The sequence below is a fragment of the Corvus cornix genome, chromosome 24 (genome assembly GCF_000738735.6).
Source record: "Corvus cornix cornix isolate S_Up_H32 chromosome 24, ASM73873v5, whole genome shotgun sequence".
Taxonomy (NCBI): Eukaryota; Metazoa; Chordata; class Aves; order Passeriformes; family Corvidae; genus Corvus; species Corvus cornix.
In genome coordinates, this window is record NC_046353.1 from 1,194,299 (window position 1) to 1,210,485 (window position 16,187).

A 16,187-nucleotide genomic window follows, 5' to 3' on the forward strand; every position below is an offset into this window, starting at 1 on the left:
GCTGGGCGTGCTCCCTGGGGATTCCAGGAGGGTTCCGCAGTGAAGTACACGATGGACAGATCACAAAATGACCAAAGGCAGCAGGAGGGAGGGCCAGGGGGGCAAAATTTCACTGGACAGGGCTTCTGGGTGGCCAGATTTCCATAAAAATTTGGGAAATCCTTTTCCTGGGAGCAGTTCATGCACTCCCCAGCGCAGAAGGGCTGCAGAGAGCTGCAGTTTATGAGGGGATGTTGTGGGCACGCAGTGCCTGTGTGTTTGCACTCGGTCTGGGCTCATCCTGGCTGGCCTGGGCTCTCCAATAAAAAATAAATGTTTAAAATAAACCTTTAGCATCACTGGAGTGGATACAGAATGCAGAAGGTTCCAGGCAATTGGCAGAAGCTGAAAAGCGTCCATTTAAAGGCAGTGTCCTTTAAGAGTGCCAGCCCCAGGCAGGAGCACAGCCCAGGCAGGAAGTTTGTCAAACGCTGGTGACTAATTGCAGATTAATAAGGCGAGGGAAGCTGCTGGTAGCTCCTCACTGCTCCTCCTCATTGCCCCTCCATCTGTCTCCAGGCAAACACCAGTGAGATGTTTCGTGTGATGCATCAGGCTCTGGAATCGAGATAAAAACAACGAAAAGCAGAAAGAAATCAACACCAACTTTCTGAGGGAAGAACGAGGCTTCTCTGGCAGAATGGGGACGTTTAAGGGTTTCTGGTTTCAGGTTACACTGAGTAAAGCCCCGGTTTGTGGAAGCCACCCGTTGCACACAGAAGTGATGATCCTGGCTCTGATCAGGTCAAAGCTCTTGGACTGAGCTGCCAAAAGGACTTTTGATCTGCAGCAGCCTGGAAGGGCCAGAGCTGGGTAGAATTGTGGTACCAAGGCAATAACTGTGGTGCCAAGGCAGGAAGAGAAGCTCCATGTCAGGCTGGTGAGGAGGAAAAGCTCTTTCACCATTTGCTGGTCACTCCCAGGTCTGGGATTTTCCAGCTTTCCTGCAGGACTGTGCAAGCACATTTCATTTCTTCGGTGCCTTGCTCTCTCTGGCTGATTTACTGCACCCAGGACAGTCTGGCCATCGAGTTTGGCTCGTCTGGCTCCAGCTGGCTGCTGCCCCTTGGAGAACTTCCCTCAGACCTGTCCCTATCTCCCACCCTCCTGCCGAGCCATTCCTAACCCCTGACCCTTCCCACTTCTCTCTGAGCTCCTTTTCCCTGTCCTGCTCCTGCCTGGGGTGATGACGGCAGAGGAGCTGTGCCCGGGAGGGCTGTGATGGATGGGCTCTGCCTGCAGGACTGTTTGCTCCAAAACCATCAGGAACCTGACACAAACCCAGCCTGTGGCAGCTGCGGGCTCTGATTCACGGCCCACACGAGGCCTCAGGAGCACAGGGCCCGTGCCTCCCCCACTTAGCTGATCAAATGAAAAGAGAAGAAATTAAGTCTTCAATTAATCTTCCCCTCTCCCCACCAGGCTCGCCTGTGGTGCTGAAGCTGATCCACAGCAATTTGCCAGGAGCCAACAGGGAGAGGGAAGCAAGCTGGGAGAAGGGGCAGGTCAGAGGTTTTGCCCAAACATCAACAAGAAGCCAAAGAGACAAAAGTGCAGGGCGTGACAAAAAAGTTCATTTTTCTAAAGTTAATATTTTGCTCACTGTAACATTAGTAGATATAAGGAGTTGTTTCATAGGATCAACATCTCTGACATTCATCTGTGACCTTCAGAAATAATGTTGGTCCTAAAGCCTGGCCAGCCCAAGCCCAGATGAGCAGGAAGGAAGGTCAGTGGTTCCTGAGTGAGCACCAAGATGTGATGCCCAGAGATGGGCAGAAAGTTTGGCAAAAGAATCAAACACCACCAGCGTGGGTGTGAAAATGGTGCTGAGCCCCCCTCACCTGAAATCACGGAGTGATGGCTTCCCAGCTCAGGGCGCTGCCCTGGATTTGGGCAGGGACACAATAACAGGGTTATTCTTGGCCAATCTATCAGGGAACAGTTGGTTTGCTTCGCTGCTTGGCCACCAAAGGCAACGAAAAAGAAGTTATAGGAAATACAGAACCGGCTGCTGCCAGGTTAATTAACCAGCCGGGTTAATGAGGTTTCGGAGCTGCAGGTGGCTTCAGCAGCCGTGTGCTCCAGGGGCGTGGAGCGGTGCTGCCGGTGCTGCCACGGGAATTGGGTGAGTGGAATCAATCCGAGGCCCCAGGGCTCAGTGTCTCCCCATACGGATTCGATTTCTCTGATCTTTGTCGAGAGCGAGGATCGATTTTACTAAAGATGATGCAGAGCAAAAGCCCTTTTCCTCATTTACTGGAGCTGCATCCAACCAGGCTGTGTGAAAACAGCTCCCTGATCCCTGGAAAGTGCCCTGCTGGAATTTTGCTTTCGGTATTTGTACCAGTTTGGGCTGGATTAGACAGAAACCCATGAATGACTGTTTTCTTTCCCCAGTCCTGGATTACCCTGGATAATCTAAATGTTTTCAAGCTGGGAAATAAAATGACCAAGTTAAACATCCCTCCACAAGCCTGAGAGCTGAGCTCTGCCATGGGGATGGCTGCTGTTTAATTACTTTGCAGATGTAAAGGGTCTTTTCTTTATTTAATGACCTCTGCAGCACCTGCCGTGCCAAGCAAGAGGAAGGACGGTCCTTGTGCTTTGAGCTGGAAATGAAAAGAAGCCTCCCAGAACAGCTCCCAGCAATTCCTCCCCTCCCAAGAGCCAGCATCCCCATGCAGCTGGGTGAAGAGTTCTCCCTCCTGCCTACACAGCCAGGTAAACGTGGGCTGGCAATTAAAGTCCGGATTTCAAACTCTAAACGAGTTTGCCTTTGATTGCCGTGCGTCAGTCGCAGAGCAAATCATGTTTATTCATGACCCTGCCTCCCAACCCGCCCGGCGCAGGGGGAGCTGATGCTCCCTCCACATCCAGAGGCACAGCTCCTAATTCCTGGTCAGCAGCCTGGTAGTCCTTTGGACAGCTAAAACCAGCCAGTCTGGGTCTGACACAGCAGAGGTTCCAGGCCAGGCTGGATGGAGCAGCCTGGCCCAGTGGAAAGCTCCCTGCCCATGGCAGGGGAGGAACTGGATACATTCAAGGTCCTTCCATCCCAAACCATTCTCCGATTCCATATTTCACACAGCACCTTCTTTGTGCCTCTTATCACCAGGCTGCAGAGTGTGGGATCGATGGGAAAGGACACAGCTTCTCCTTTTCTCCAACTCACTCACCTTTATCCTCCACTGAAAGGGGAATATTTCCAAAAGTGGCCGGCAAGAGCTGTTTACAGAGCCCAGCTCAGCAGACGTGGACATTTGTTCTTGGTTATAAACATGTGGTGGAACAGAAACCTGCAACAACTGAATAACCCCGAGCTCACTTACCCAGCCAATTTCCTTTCACAGGCTGCTGAAACAACGGCTTGTGGAAATTACTCAGGGCAGCCATGGGAAATCAGGCCCTGGACTGATCACAATTTTGTCTTCCATTCATATTTATATATTTGGCTTCATTTCCTCAGCTGTTTTTCCATGTATGTGATTGTACCAAGACCTGGACACCCCAATTAAGTAATTTTCCACCCCAGATCTCCTGGGGGTGGACAGAGCCTTGCCTTGCACTGATATTCTTTGCTCTGCTGCTCTTTGCACGTGGGAGTGCACACATAGACATTAAAACAACACTCAGCAACTACCAAAGGTGAGCACACAGAGGACAGGATGGAGCTCTGGGTGAGATCCATGGAATTCTCCAATATTCCTTTAGAGACTGGTGTAAAACAAAAAACAAAACCAGTTTGGGTGAAGGTTTGTGACAAGACCTGAGCTGTCACAGACTGGGCTGTGCCTCACTCGCTGCTTTGGGAATACTGGAAATGGAACATTCTCAAGTGGCTGAAAATCTTCTCCACCTCAAGAGCTCTCCCCAGGTGGAATAACCTGCAAGGTTTGCTAAGAGTTTTCAGAGATCCCTTATTTCATACAAATCTTAATTGTAAAAACATTTCTGAGCCATGGAAGTCAGTAGTGGCTCCCACTGGCAGGATTAATTCTGGTCTTGGTGCAGCGACAGAATCCGGCCCTTGTGGGGGGATGAAAGAGCAGCTGGGAAGATTTTTCCCCTAACCAAACCTTAGTCCTGATTCTCATATTGTGAAATATTTAGTGTTTTGTGTGTAGGTCTGGCACAGTCCTTCACACCCGTACATCACTCTCAAGCAATGCCCGGTAGAAAATCCAGATTCTGCTTCATTTACTTGCTGTTTTGGAGAGCCAGAGGAACAAAAGAGGTGTTGGGTTTTTTTCTTCAGGCTTAGAATCCTAATCCTTATTCTCCCAAGACCCACAGAGCCCACAATAAGGAGATATCACCCTTTATCCTCAAAAAATGAGGAAGAGATTTATCATTGGGAACATTTCTGAGCTGTCTGGCAACACCTGGAGAGATTTATTGTATTGTGACACAGAGAACCCTCATCCTGGGCTGGGAGCATCTTGAGAGCACAACCCAAGGTGAAGGAGTGGACTGAGACTCGATATGGGCAGTCCCAGAAAAGTCCTCTAAAAACCTCCTGTGCCTTATTTTAATAACACACAAAAAAGTTATAATTTCTGTCATTTGAATTTCAAATCCAACAGAAAGATCTACCTGATGCTTCTATTTTAAAATGCAATTCTTTCTTCTCTTTTCTTTTCAACTCCTTTGCAGAACCAAACATCATGTTTCATCTCCAAGCACTGAGATTAAAAAAAGCCAAAACAATTAGTGGGGAGCTGATGAAGGTGACAGGGTCATAATTAGTGCTGTTCCTCTCCAGCATGTGTTTATCATGCTAACAGAACAAGTCACTCACAGGGTTAGAGTCATGAGCTGCAGGAGCACACATGCCTTGTGCAGCTCTCACACTGCTGGGGCTGTTCTGCAGGGGGAAAAAAGCACAAGTTCAAGGTTTTAGAGAGAGTTAGAGCAGTCAATAAACAGGAATGGTTTGGATGCTGCTGGGAGCTCAGTAGTCCTGACACTGTAAAGCCAGAAAATTGCTCCTATGTGGCATTTTAAGGGTGGTCCCTGCTAGGGCAGGAGCAGTCCTGGTGATAATTCTGTGATATTCCAAAAGAAAATGGGTTTGTAGCACCAGAGACTCTTGTACTCTGCAGCATCTGCACCTGCACGGTGAGCACAGAGAGCAGGAGATGCTGGAGGCAAATCCCTCAGGAGCCCCAAACCAACCTGGGGGAAATCCGTTTAATTAAATACTTTTAAAGAACCCTTTGCAAATCCCTCCTTTCCACCCTCCCCACTCAAACACTGGGTGCTCCTCACAGGATTTTGCAGGGACTTGATTAATCTCCCTAAAACTATTTTGTCTTCCTGTATCCACAGCTGAAAATGAGCAGCAATTACCCGGGGAGGATGTCCCTGTGAGAATCCCTTGCTAATTAGGCCTTAAGTGATTAGTTCCCTTCCCATCCTGCCCTAAATCTCTGTATTTTTTCCTCCCTGGTGTTGGAAAGTCAACTGGAGAAAAAGAAACAATCAGCAACTATTATTTAACTATGTGCAAACACATGTCCAGGAGGAGCAGAGCAAGTGGGAAATGGGAGTTGTGGAAGCTGTGGAATGAACTTCACGTGGAATGTCCATTTCTTGCTCTGAAATGGGATGAAAAATTGGCTGATTTTGAAAGGATAGCAACAACTCTGCTTCGAGATACACCAGCCCTCCACTGACAGGCCAAGGAAGAGCTTTCCCTGGTTCAACAATCCTGCAGTTCGGTGCCATATCCCACTGGCAAACCCAAGAGCCGCTGGCTAACCAGCATTTCCCATGGCTGAGCCCTTGCTTTGGCTGGGCACTTTTGCGTTTGTTCAGCAAATACCTGCAGGAGAACGCGCTGAGCCATCAGTGCTGGCTGCAAACCACCCCGGCTCCATCTGCCCCGCTGCAGGACAGCTCCACATCGCCGCAATCGTAATTAACCCATTGCTGCCTTAACGAGCGGCTGTTTGCTCACTGCTGGCCCGCTCGGGGTGCTGAGAGAGCAGGGTTAATAAAAGGTGCTGCTTTAGAGCCCTGATGTGAGAGGAAAGTGCCCGGTTACGCTCACTGCCACCCGCTATTCGCGCTGCTCAGCGTTACGGGGATTTCTTGCTGGAATATGTGGGCAAATTTTAACGCAAGAAAAGTGGGAATAGGGCATCTCATCTCCCAGCAAATTCTGGCAGCGCTGAGGCAATTCCAGCTCCTCTCTCCCTGCCTGGCATCTGCACTGGGCTGTTTGGAGCAGGAGCAGAGGATCCTCCAGGTTCCTCCCTCGGTGCAGGAGCAGAGAACGCAGACTCGAGGCAGGACGCTGTGCTGGGGCGTTCCAGAGCTGCTCGGATCCCAGCCAGGAACAGGCAGATCCTGCTGGATTTGCTGGTATCAGACCCTTGTTTGCCAGAGTTCTTTTGTTCCCTTCACCTGCCTTCCCAGAGAACAGCCACACTGGGAATGCTCTTTGGAAATCATGTTGGAATGGGGATCAATACTGGGATCGATGGGGCTGTCTGACAGCCAGGATGGGCTCAGGATGACAGGACAGTGACAGAAGAAAGGAGGGATGGGGGGTTTGGTTAATAAAGTGAAAAGGTCAGGCAGCACAAGAGGTGACAGACAGGGAAAATGCCTGGGAATACCCTGTGAAAGGATCTCCTGCTTCCCGAATTCCAGCCCCGCAGCCAGACAAGAGCTGTGCCAAGTCCCACAGCTTTGCAACCAGCTCCTAAAGACAGAGCTTTCTTGTCTGTTGGTTCAATAAACAGAAGCCTGTTATCATATTTATTTGCTGATTGAATCTAAATTACAAGTGAGCTGCAAGCTGCAGAATGGCTCTGTGGAATTAGCAGCTCAATCCCGCTCTTTTTTAATAAGGGTTCTGATTGCAGCAGTGATACATCCTGCAGGCTCCGCGGCTAAGCCTGAAATGAATTCAAAATAAAAGGAAAAAACAGGAGTGGAGATAATCTCCAAGTGTCAATTTGCCTTTTAAACCCAATTTACCAACTCCTGAAACAACCCTTTGCTGGTAATGGAGGAATTAGTGAGTTGGAATGCTCTTTGGAAGATGTTTTTTCCCTAAATAAGCTGGGTTTTAATGTTTAACTGGGAGTTCTGGCAAAACTTAGGGAAAAGCCAGGTCTGGGAGCCCAAAGTCAACTCCTGTCCCCTGGGCAGAACCCTGCTCATCAGGCATTCAGTGCTGACCTTTCCTGCTTTTATTGAACAGGGCTGAGCGTCTCCTCCGGGAGGGCGGCGTGGGCTCATCGAGGCAGGTGAGCTCTCGGCAAACAGAGGTGAGTCTCCTCCTGAACTTTGCACAGATTCCCAGAGGAGACACGAGTGCGTGTGCCAGGGATGAGCATCCCAGCCCTGTAACCCCTTCAGGGATGCCCTGGGAAGAAGAAAAGGCTGCAAATCCAACCCTATCCCGTTTTCCCAATGCTGGTTATTGTGAGGAGATTTCCACTAACAAAGGTCCTTCAAACACAGATCCATAATAAGTAGCTTTTCTCTCCTCAAGAATGAAACAGCCCAGCTGGGAAAAAAGGCACAATTTGTGGAATTTGCTTTGAATTTCCCTCCCTCAGAGCATCCCCAGATCCTGAGCAAGACTTTTCCCAGGCTACGTTAGCACAGCAAAATGCTCCATGGATGAAAAGCCATCCCAATCCCAAGAAAGGGTGCTAACAATAGAAAACAAAGTGCCAAGTTCACATTCCTGCGTGTGACAATTCAAAGGTGTAATTTCCATGACAGTTTTTCTCCCTAATTAGAAGCATAATTAAAAATTACACTTCAAAAAAATGAAGTAGTTTGCACTTCCCCCCCCCCCCATTTAGGGGTAGAAAACCCTTTGAGGATCGGTCTAAAAGCGAGATTGCATGAGAAGAACTACTCTGAAAAGTCCTTTGGAAACAGAATGAGCTGAACACTTGGAAATTCAACTCTCACTGTGCCCACTCCCGTTTGGGTAGGAAAGCAGTGCACTGACATTAACTCTGGGTCAAGCCCTGCTGTTGTTTGCCTTTTTTTGTCTTCTCCCCCCATTTATCACCCAGAATTACCCAGGTCCCAGGGTAATTTTCTCTCAGAGCACAGCCTTCATTAGACACTCAAGAACTGAGCCGTGAGGGCACAAAAGTGCAGGGAATGAGGCAATTTCTGCTGCTCTTTGGCAATTTTGGAGCAACCGGGTCGGGTTGGTGTCAGTGGTAAATACAGGGAGGTTATGGGCAGGAGCACATGCAGGGCATCTGAAATGGAACTCAAATCAAAAATCTGCAGTGCAGATAAATATCTAAAGTCGAGGAATTTGAATTTTCAAACCTAACTTTCCTTCTCTCCATCCTGCATAAAATCATAAAGATGAAACACCCCTGATGAGGTACTTCAGAATTTTTATTGATTTCTGTCTCAGATGTGATGGTTTTACCAACAAACGTGTGAACCAAGGATGGAAAACTTAGACTTCAGGCAAAAAAAAGAGCCCATGAACGTTCACCCTTTCATGGGAGCCGCCCAATTTCTGTGATGACAGGCAGAGCTTCAGAACACTCAGCTAATTACACGGTGCTGGTAATTATTGGTATAAAACCGACGTTAAAGGCAGATGAAAAGTGCTGGTGTCATTTTTAAGGCACAGAGTTACAGGGCTCAGAAATGTCAAGTCAAAATTTCAGTTTGAAACACAATTCCAAGCCTTTTCATGCGTGTGGTTTTTAATCTAATGACAAGCTGGAACCCTGCTCTCACAGAAATCACATTTCCAGAGGAAAGCTCTCAGGTTTTATGGATCCTGCTCCTTCTTCACAAGGGCACATCCAAACCACCCCTCTGGCACCAGAGCTCTGTTTTAAGGGAGATTTTTTGGAATTGTTTGATTTAAAGGGAGAAACCATCCAGTTGTGTGGTGCAACATGGGCCAGTGGCAGGTGTCCCTTCCCATGAGAGATTGGGATGAGGTGAATTTAAGGTGAATTTAAGGTCCTTCCCAACCAAAATCCTTCTGAGATTCCACATTTTTATGAAATCCTGCCTCTCCCAGCTCCTGTTCAGCCACACAGGTGGGTCAGGGCTGCCTCTGCCTTCAGCAGGCTGACAGCAGCACAGAAAGAACTCTCTATATTAATGTAAATTACACTTAATTAGTAGAAGACAGTAAACTTGTGCTATAGGCAAAGAGATACAAGATTGGATGCAACATGAGCCATAAAATCCGAGGCATCCTACCACACACACCAGGCCCATCTGCTGACAGCAAGCCCTGCTCTAAAGACTTTGATGCCTTGATTATGCAAATCAGGGCGATTATTCCATCCTCAAGACTCCAGCAAGATAATTACCCAACAATAAATCACCACAACTCAAGCGGCTGCAAATGAATTTTAAGCTTTATCGCCATAATTGCAATTGGATGGCGGTTATTAACTGAGCAGGAGAGAGGACATCAGGCCCCAGAGATCCCTCCCTGCTGCTCCTGAGTGAAATTGGAATGGTTTGGCTTTGCTCAGCCTGCCTGGAGGCTGCAGAGGGGTTTCATTTTCAGGAATATGGCTCGGCTTCTCTATAAATACAATTTTCACCTGCCCACTAGGCTGGTTTCTGGCTGGTTCAGACTCTCAAGGACTGAAGCAAAGCATATGGAGCGAATAGCAGGGTTTTAGCAGGTCCTGAGCATAATTTTGTTCAAATTATCACCATTTGAGAGGAAAAAACCTCAGTCTCTTACCTAAACCTGGTTTGGTGGTGACTCTTACCTGCCTGGAGTTCTCCAGGTTCTTGAGTATGAGAAAGCAAACCCAGATAAAATCTTAAAATTAAGCAAAGCACAGCTCCTGCAAGAGCTCTACAGAACAGAGGGAAAGTCCCCAAGGCATGTTTTATAATAAAAGTTAAGCGCCGTCACTTTTGGCTCCTTCAGACTGCGTTTCCTTTGGAAAAAGCCACATTCCAAGCGAGAAGGAGCCAGGCCTGGAATTCCCTCCAGCTGTGCTGCAGCAGGAGCTCCCCGTTCCCTGTGCCACAGGTGCCTGTGGTGCTCCAACAAACCAGATGATGTTTCCTCCAAGGTTAATTTAATTTATGTTCAAACATAATCAATTATATGGATTTAGGACAGACATTTGTTGCGGGTTTAGGTGATAAAGGATGAGATCAATTACAAACACGTTTACAAAGGAGGGAAGTGCCTGATGGTTTGGGAAATTTAGAGATATTGAGAGTATTTGACGTCTATATTAACTCAAAGCCCTAAATGGGCTGGGCTTGTTTACATTGCTGCAGTCTTATTACAGGGTGAATTTTACCAGCTGTCTTGCTGAGCAGTCATTTAGCCTTAAACTATAGTTAAAACTGTCATGGTTTTAAGCAAATTATATTGCGTAAAGTAATTATTTCCCGAACTGCAAAGAGGATCCAGGTAGCTCGTGAATCTCATTTCTGAAAAAGAGATAGGAAAGAGCCCTCCAGGAAAGAGCCATGGATTGGGAAGGGTTCTTGCTCCAGAAAAGGCCGAGTCAGCTCGATTCAGTGAGCTGAGCACATCTGGGAACAGAGCAAGCAGGAAGGGAGCAGATTCCTGCTAAACCAGCCTGGTCCTTAAACGCCTTGACCATTGATCCCAAAATACCCAGGCAGAACCTGTTTCCTTCCCAAAGTGTTCCTGCAGCAATAAACAATTAATCCTGGCGATTAACACAGGCTTCAGGCTGGCTGTGTCTGAAGGAAAGCGCTGAAGAGGCGTTTTGGGGGAAATAAACGACAGCAATTAAGGGCTGGGCAGGGTAAGGAGGAATATCCTTCATGTTTGGTCTGGCAGCAGCATGGCAGAGCTCTCAGAGAACCCCTAAAATCCCTCTGCAGCCCATATTCCCTGTGTGCAGCGGGAAGTTCCCCTCAGAGACCCCCAAAAATGCCCTTTGCAGCCCGAATTCACGGAGTGCAACAGGCGGCTTCCAGCGGGATTTGTTGAAGGGCCTGAAAACTTTGCTATAATGAGTTCTTTGCTGTAATCTATTCAAAGCTTTGTCTCGCAGCCTCTCAGCAGCAGACTGTGGCCTGTGGGTGGCTGTCCCTGGGGTTTTCACTAATCCCGAGCAAGTGCAGCTTTTCTGCCTCATTGAGAACCCGCCTTTCCCCGGCTTCTGAGCCTCCCCAGCTCCTGAACTTCTCCCCAGCTCCCACTCCCAGCTGAATGTTTGGGTTCCCTCGCACTCTGCAGGATGTGTGTGAGCGTGAGTGGCACCAGGAAGGGCCCATTTGTTTCCCCTCCTCTCTGCTCTTCCCATCTCACAGCAAAATGAAGAATCCCAGCCCAGGACAGCAGGGCTGGCACCGTGAGGCTGTGGAGTGGCAATTTGGTATTAATGACCGTCAAACATCCATCATGGGGGCAGAAAAGGGATCTGTGGGCCTGGTTTAAAACGTGTGCTGCCCAAAAATCCAGCAATTAAACCCCTCATCAGCACAGCAGGGCAAAGCACCATTGACTGTCCACTGAGTGGCCACTACAGCAGCCCAGAATGATGTAAATTAGGGATTTTGAGGGCTATTAAAATGCCTTTTTTCCCCCCAGAAAGCCAGGCAGGTTATTTAATGCAGATCCTTCTGCAATCATACCATGACAGAGGCACAATGAGGCAAAATTCCCAGAGGGTTCTGGATCCTAGAACTGCCAGGAGTCAGCCCTGGGTGTGGTGCATGGCTGTGGGATGTGACAAGACTGGCTTTGATCATCTATTGAAGTGTTGTCAGTCTCCCCCTGTGTCTCGGGGAGGAAAAATTGCAGCTGGAGCATTGATCAGCACCAGAGATCTGTCACCACCAGCCTCAAAAACAAGCAGCCATTAAAAACCTGGAGAAAACCGAACTTACCTGCACAAGGTGACATTGCCACCTGCCCCGGGGACCAGGCAGAGGAGCAGGAGGAACTCTCCAGTGCTCCAGGGCTGGCTGGGGCTGTGGGGACTCTGCCCCTGTGAAATATTCCTACTCCCTGTGAGCCAGAAGCACCCTGAAGTCAGTGGGGGTCTGTTGCATCACGGAGCAATCACAATTAACTCTAATTACACATCTTCACTGGCTGCCGAGCTTTGCAAAAATAACAAGGAGGCAAGAAAAAAAGAAAACCTCAGAAAAGGCAGAAGAGAGGCTCTTGCAATCCAGGTGAATTTTTCCAAGCTGATTGCCAACACTCAAGGCTCCCAAGGGCCTTTGTTAGAAAAAGCACCAGACAAAGAGATGGAGACAACAGGAAGACTCATCTCCTTCTACCTTTTAAAGTAACCTAGTTCGGACCCAAAATTTGGGACACTCAGATATTTGGGGGCCATCACAGCTGAACATTTCTCTGCTTCCCTGGTGGGACACAGCTCTGACAACACCTGAGCAACCTCATGGGTGCTGGAATAGCAAGGAGCTGAATTTTCTCAAGTTTAATCAGAATTAATAACCTGCACTGGGCCAGGTGCTTTTAAATCCTCCTCCTCTTGTCCTTATCTGTCCTGCAAAATATTGCATTCGGGGAGGCGAGCTGCTGGTGAGGAACAATGGCCCTGCCATGGAATCCCTTTCAGCAGCACATCCTTTATCCTCGTCCACAACAAGGAAATTAAGAGAGTTTTTGTAGCTTCCAAAAAGCCGCTCTGAGAGCAGAGCCTGTGCTCTGCCACCCCAGCGTGCACATCCCAGCCCTTCATCCACGGACAAATTGCTGTGGACTCCCTGCTCCGAGCCTGGATTTGCTCTCCAGAGAGCTCAGCCAATGTTTTCATAAACACTGCCACAGCAAATTTTATTCTATTTGAATATGCACTGATAGCATTTCCCCAGCCAGGGGTCCTGTGGGGATTGCACAGACCACTTTAGGGGATAAAAGCAACCGTAAGAAACGGCACTTGATTAAAAAATATAAAATATATGTCAACTGCAAGCCCATGATAATCCAAAACTCTGTCTTATCTTTAATGAGACAGAGGAAAGGCCAAAATGTGCCCAATGCCCCACAGGAGATCAGTGGTGCAGGTAGGTCAGATCCCTTTTCCAGCCCTCTCTCAGATTAGAACCTTCTGGTGTACTGCTTTTGGGAAAAACACAAATATTTTGAGCCCACTATTGAGTGCACTATTGACGTTATTGGTTCATGGGAGTAACAGCATCCTCCTGGCCCACCCTTGGGAATGTGCAAGAAGAGGAGAATTCATTTCCTTCCCAGAGATATCAATACCCATCTTGGCTTCTGAAGAAATCTCACACCCAAGACTATTGATTTCCTACACTTGAAATGAATGGATCCAGTCAATTCCAGAGCTGTGTGAACAGATTGGACTTTGGCTCAAACACACTGGGAATGCAGCAGCTCCGGGGCACCAAAAGCAGGTCAGGGGCACCAAAACCTCCTCGGGGGTCACAGGAATGGGGTGAAACACGATGTATTCCACAGCTGCCTGTCTCCCAGGGGCTCCAGCAGGGGAGGACACCCTGTCTACCTCTTTCTGCAACTCGGGGACTCCAAAAATGGCTGTTTTCTTATCTGGGGGGACACATTTCACTGGACTTTGCAGCACTCAAAGCACAAGCCATGCCCTCAGCTCATCAGCTTCTGCTGCAGCCCCTCATTGTCACCAGGGCTGATGAGTCACTGCCTTCATTAAGAGCACAGCACATTTGGTGGGACATTTCCTGACGTCTCAAACTGCATCTGCAGCCACGTCCAGAGCCTGCATTTCCCAGGGCTGGATTTAATATCCTGCAATTAAAAGCCAGCCTGTGCCAGGCCCTGGGTGCTTCCTCTGGCAGGACTAAGGAGCTGCCACACCCCAGGGCAAGGCAGGGAGAGAATCGTCCCCCAGAAGCCAATTCTGACCAGTAATTCCCTGTGCTTCTTCTGCTGAGCAAGGCAAAGGCTCCCTCCGCTCTCCAAGTGTTGCACAGGAGGCTGGGAATGCTGCTTGTTTTGGCAGAAGAGATGAGAAAACCACAGAGCATTCGAGTTCAGAAGGCTCATTATGACTAATCTGCCTTCCTGAGCTGCAGGTCTTTTACTCCAGAGTCAGATATAGGCCTGCCCTGGCAGAGAACATCTGCAAGGGATGCTAATTTGGATATTTGTAATAAAGGTGGCACAACCTGCAGGCAGATGACTCTGCAGCAGCGCTGGGAGGGAGCACAGGGTGGGAGAGGGGCTCTGCCGGGTCCCAGCCGGGTCTGCAGGAGGATCCATCTCCAGCACTGCACCAGCCTGGCTCTCTGCTGCTGCTGGAGAGGCAGACTGGGCTCTAGCTGGGGAAATATTCACCCTTAACTGGGATTTAGCATTTCAGATGTTAACTTTGGGGTGGGCTGTGGGTGCCACAGAGAAAGGTTGAGCAGCCTGGGCTGACTGTTGCATTTTCCTCACTCTCCTCCTCACCTGCACAGTGCTGACCCTTGGCTTTCAGGAGCCTGAAGAACCAGCGTTTTGGACAAGTTGCTGAACATCTCCCAGGAGTTAACAAGCACCCTTTTCCTGCAGTGAAACAGGAAACAGGGCGAGTTCTGCACCATTCTGAGCTAGTTTTTGTGGGTTTGTGGGTTTTTTTCACTTTATATGAGACCTGAGAAACATTTAGGAGTGTGCATGATGCACTTGTACCAGTTAATCAGAGTTGGAGAGGGTTTGGGTGGGCCTTTTTTATACAGGAGGAGGAGCTGAGTGCAAACTCAGGTGGTTTGCTCTGAAAATCTTCCTCATTTTTATATTTATTGAATGTTGATGCCAGAAAGAGACAGGCCTGACACAGAAAGCAACAAAGTTGTGATAAACTTGCAGGGAAGTTCATTCCACCGTTCAGGATTGGCCCTTAAAAAAACTCTGCCTTATCCGAGGTGAGTCAGAAATGTTTCCTCTTCAGCATTTGTGGCCAACTCCTCCTTGCATCACAGAAATCAAACTGTCAGTCAAGACCCCACTGCTCTCTTCAAAGCTTTCCACACCAGCAGCCTGTGACAGAGCAGCAAAAGAATGAATTATCTCATTGTCAGGGACTGATCCTCCACTGCCATTTCCCTTTTCTGTGGCGTGGCGCAGTGCAGGAGGCACCTGATCTCCTTCCATTCCCCGTGCTGCTCCGAGCCTTCTGTTACAGAGGCAAAGGGAGAGAACACATGGTAAGGAAATACAGAACAGTCAGGATATTTGCCCCAGGAACAGCACTCCACAAACCAGAAAAGCCCTGAAAAGAGAAGATTTTGTTCCTTATGAGAAGGTTGCACTTGTGGGTTTGAAGTTTCATTTTGTTCTGGCTTCGGGTTCTGGGCTGGTTTTCTTTTATCTGTCAGTTTTTCTTGTTATTGTGCTTCATTTTCTCCCGTGATTCATCTGACTCTAGGGCAGTTATTGAAATCCTTGATACGAAATGCAAGGGAAATGAATCTCACTTTAAACTTCCTAAGGACATCTCCATCACCTGATTAAAGTCTCCTGCCGTTTTTTCCAGCTCTTCCCCTTACAGAATGAGAGACAAGGTGCATTTCTGGCAAAGGCAGATGTGATTTGTAGCACATCTCCCATCAGGCCAGCCATTATTTTAATCCATCGTTTTCCAGGGGAAAGAAAAAATGCTTTTTTTCTTTAGTAGGACTGAAAAAAACCCACACAGAGATGACTTTTACAAGCAGTTAAACTCTGTAAATCAAAATGCTGAGGCAGATGGCAAAGAGTCAGTGAGACTCCGAGCTCGTCCATTAAACACCTCACTCAGTTCTCAGTTATTAAATTGCTCTTTTCCTGACTCAGATTGGAGTTGATTTTCTTACGGATGGCTGGATGGAAAATATTCTTGGAAGCCCAAGGAGTCAAGGAGAGGACAGACTCTTTTCGGCCTCAGAGGAAGCATAAACATCTCAAAGCAGTCTTGTCCATCCATTAAATAAATACATTTATTTTGAGGCAAGCAAAGTGTATGAAAGCTTTGCTGTCCTGCTTTCCAGGAGAAATAATTGTTCTATATTAAGCTCATTTGGCTCCCTTGGCATTGCAAAACTCACATAAATCGGATAAAAAGGAAATTATTGCAGTAACACTTGGAAAGTTCAGGAGAATTCAGTTTGACTGTAGCTCTGAAGATGACTCAGAAAGACAAGGGTGTGCACACACAACAATTCAGGAATGCAACATCCCA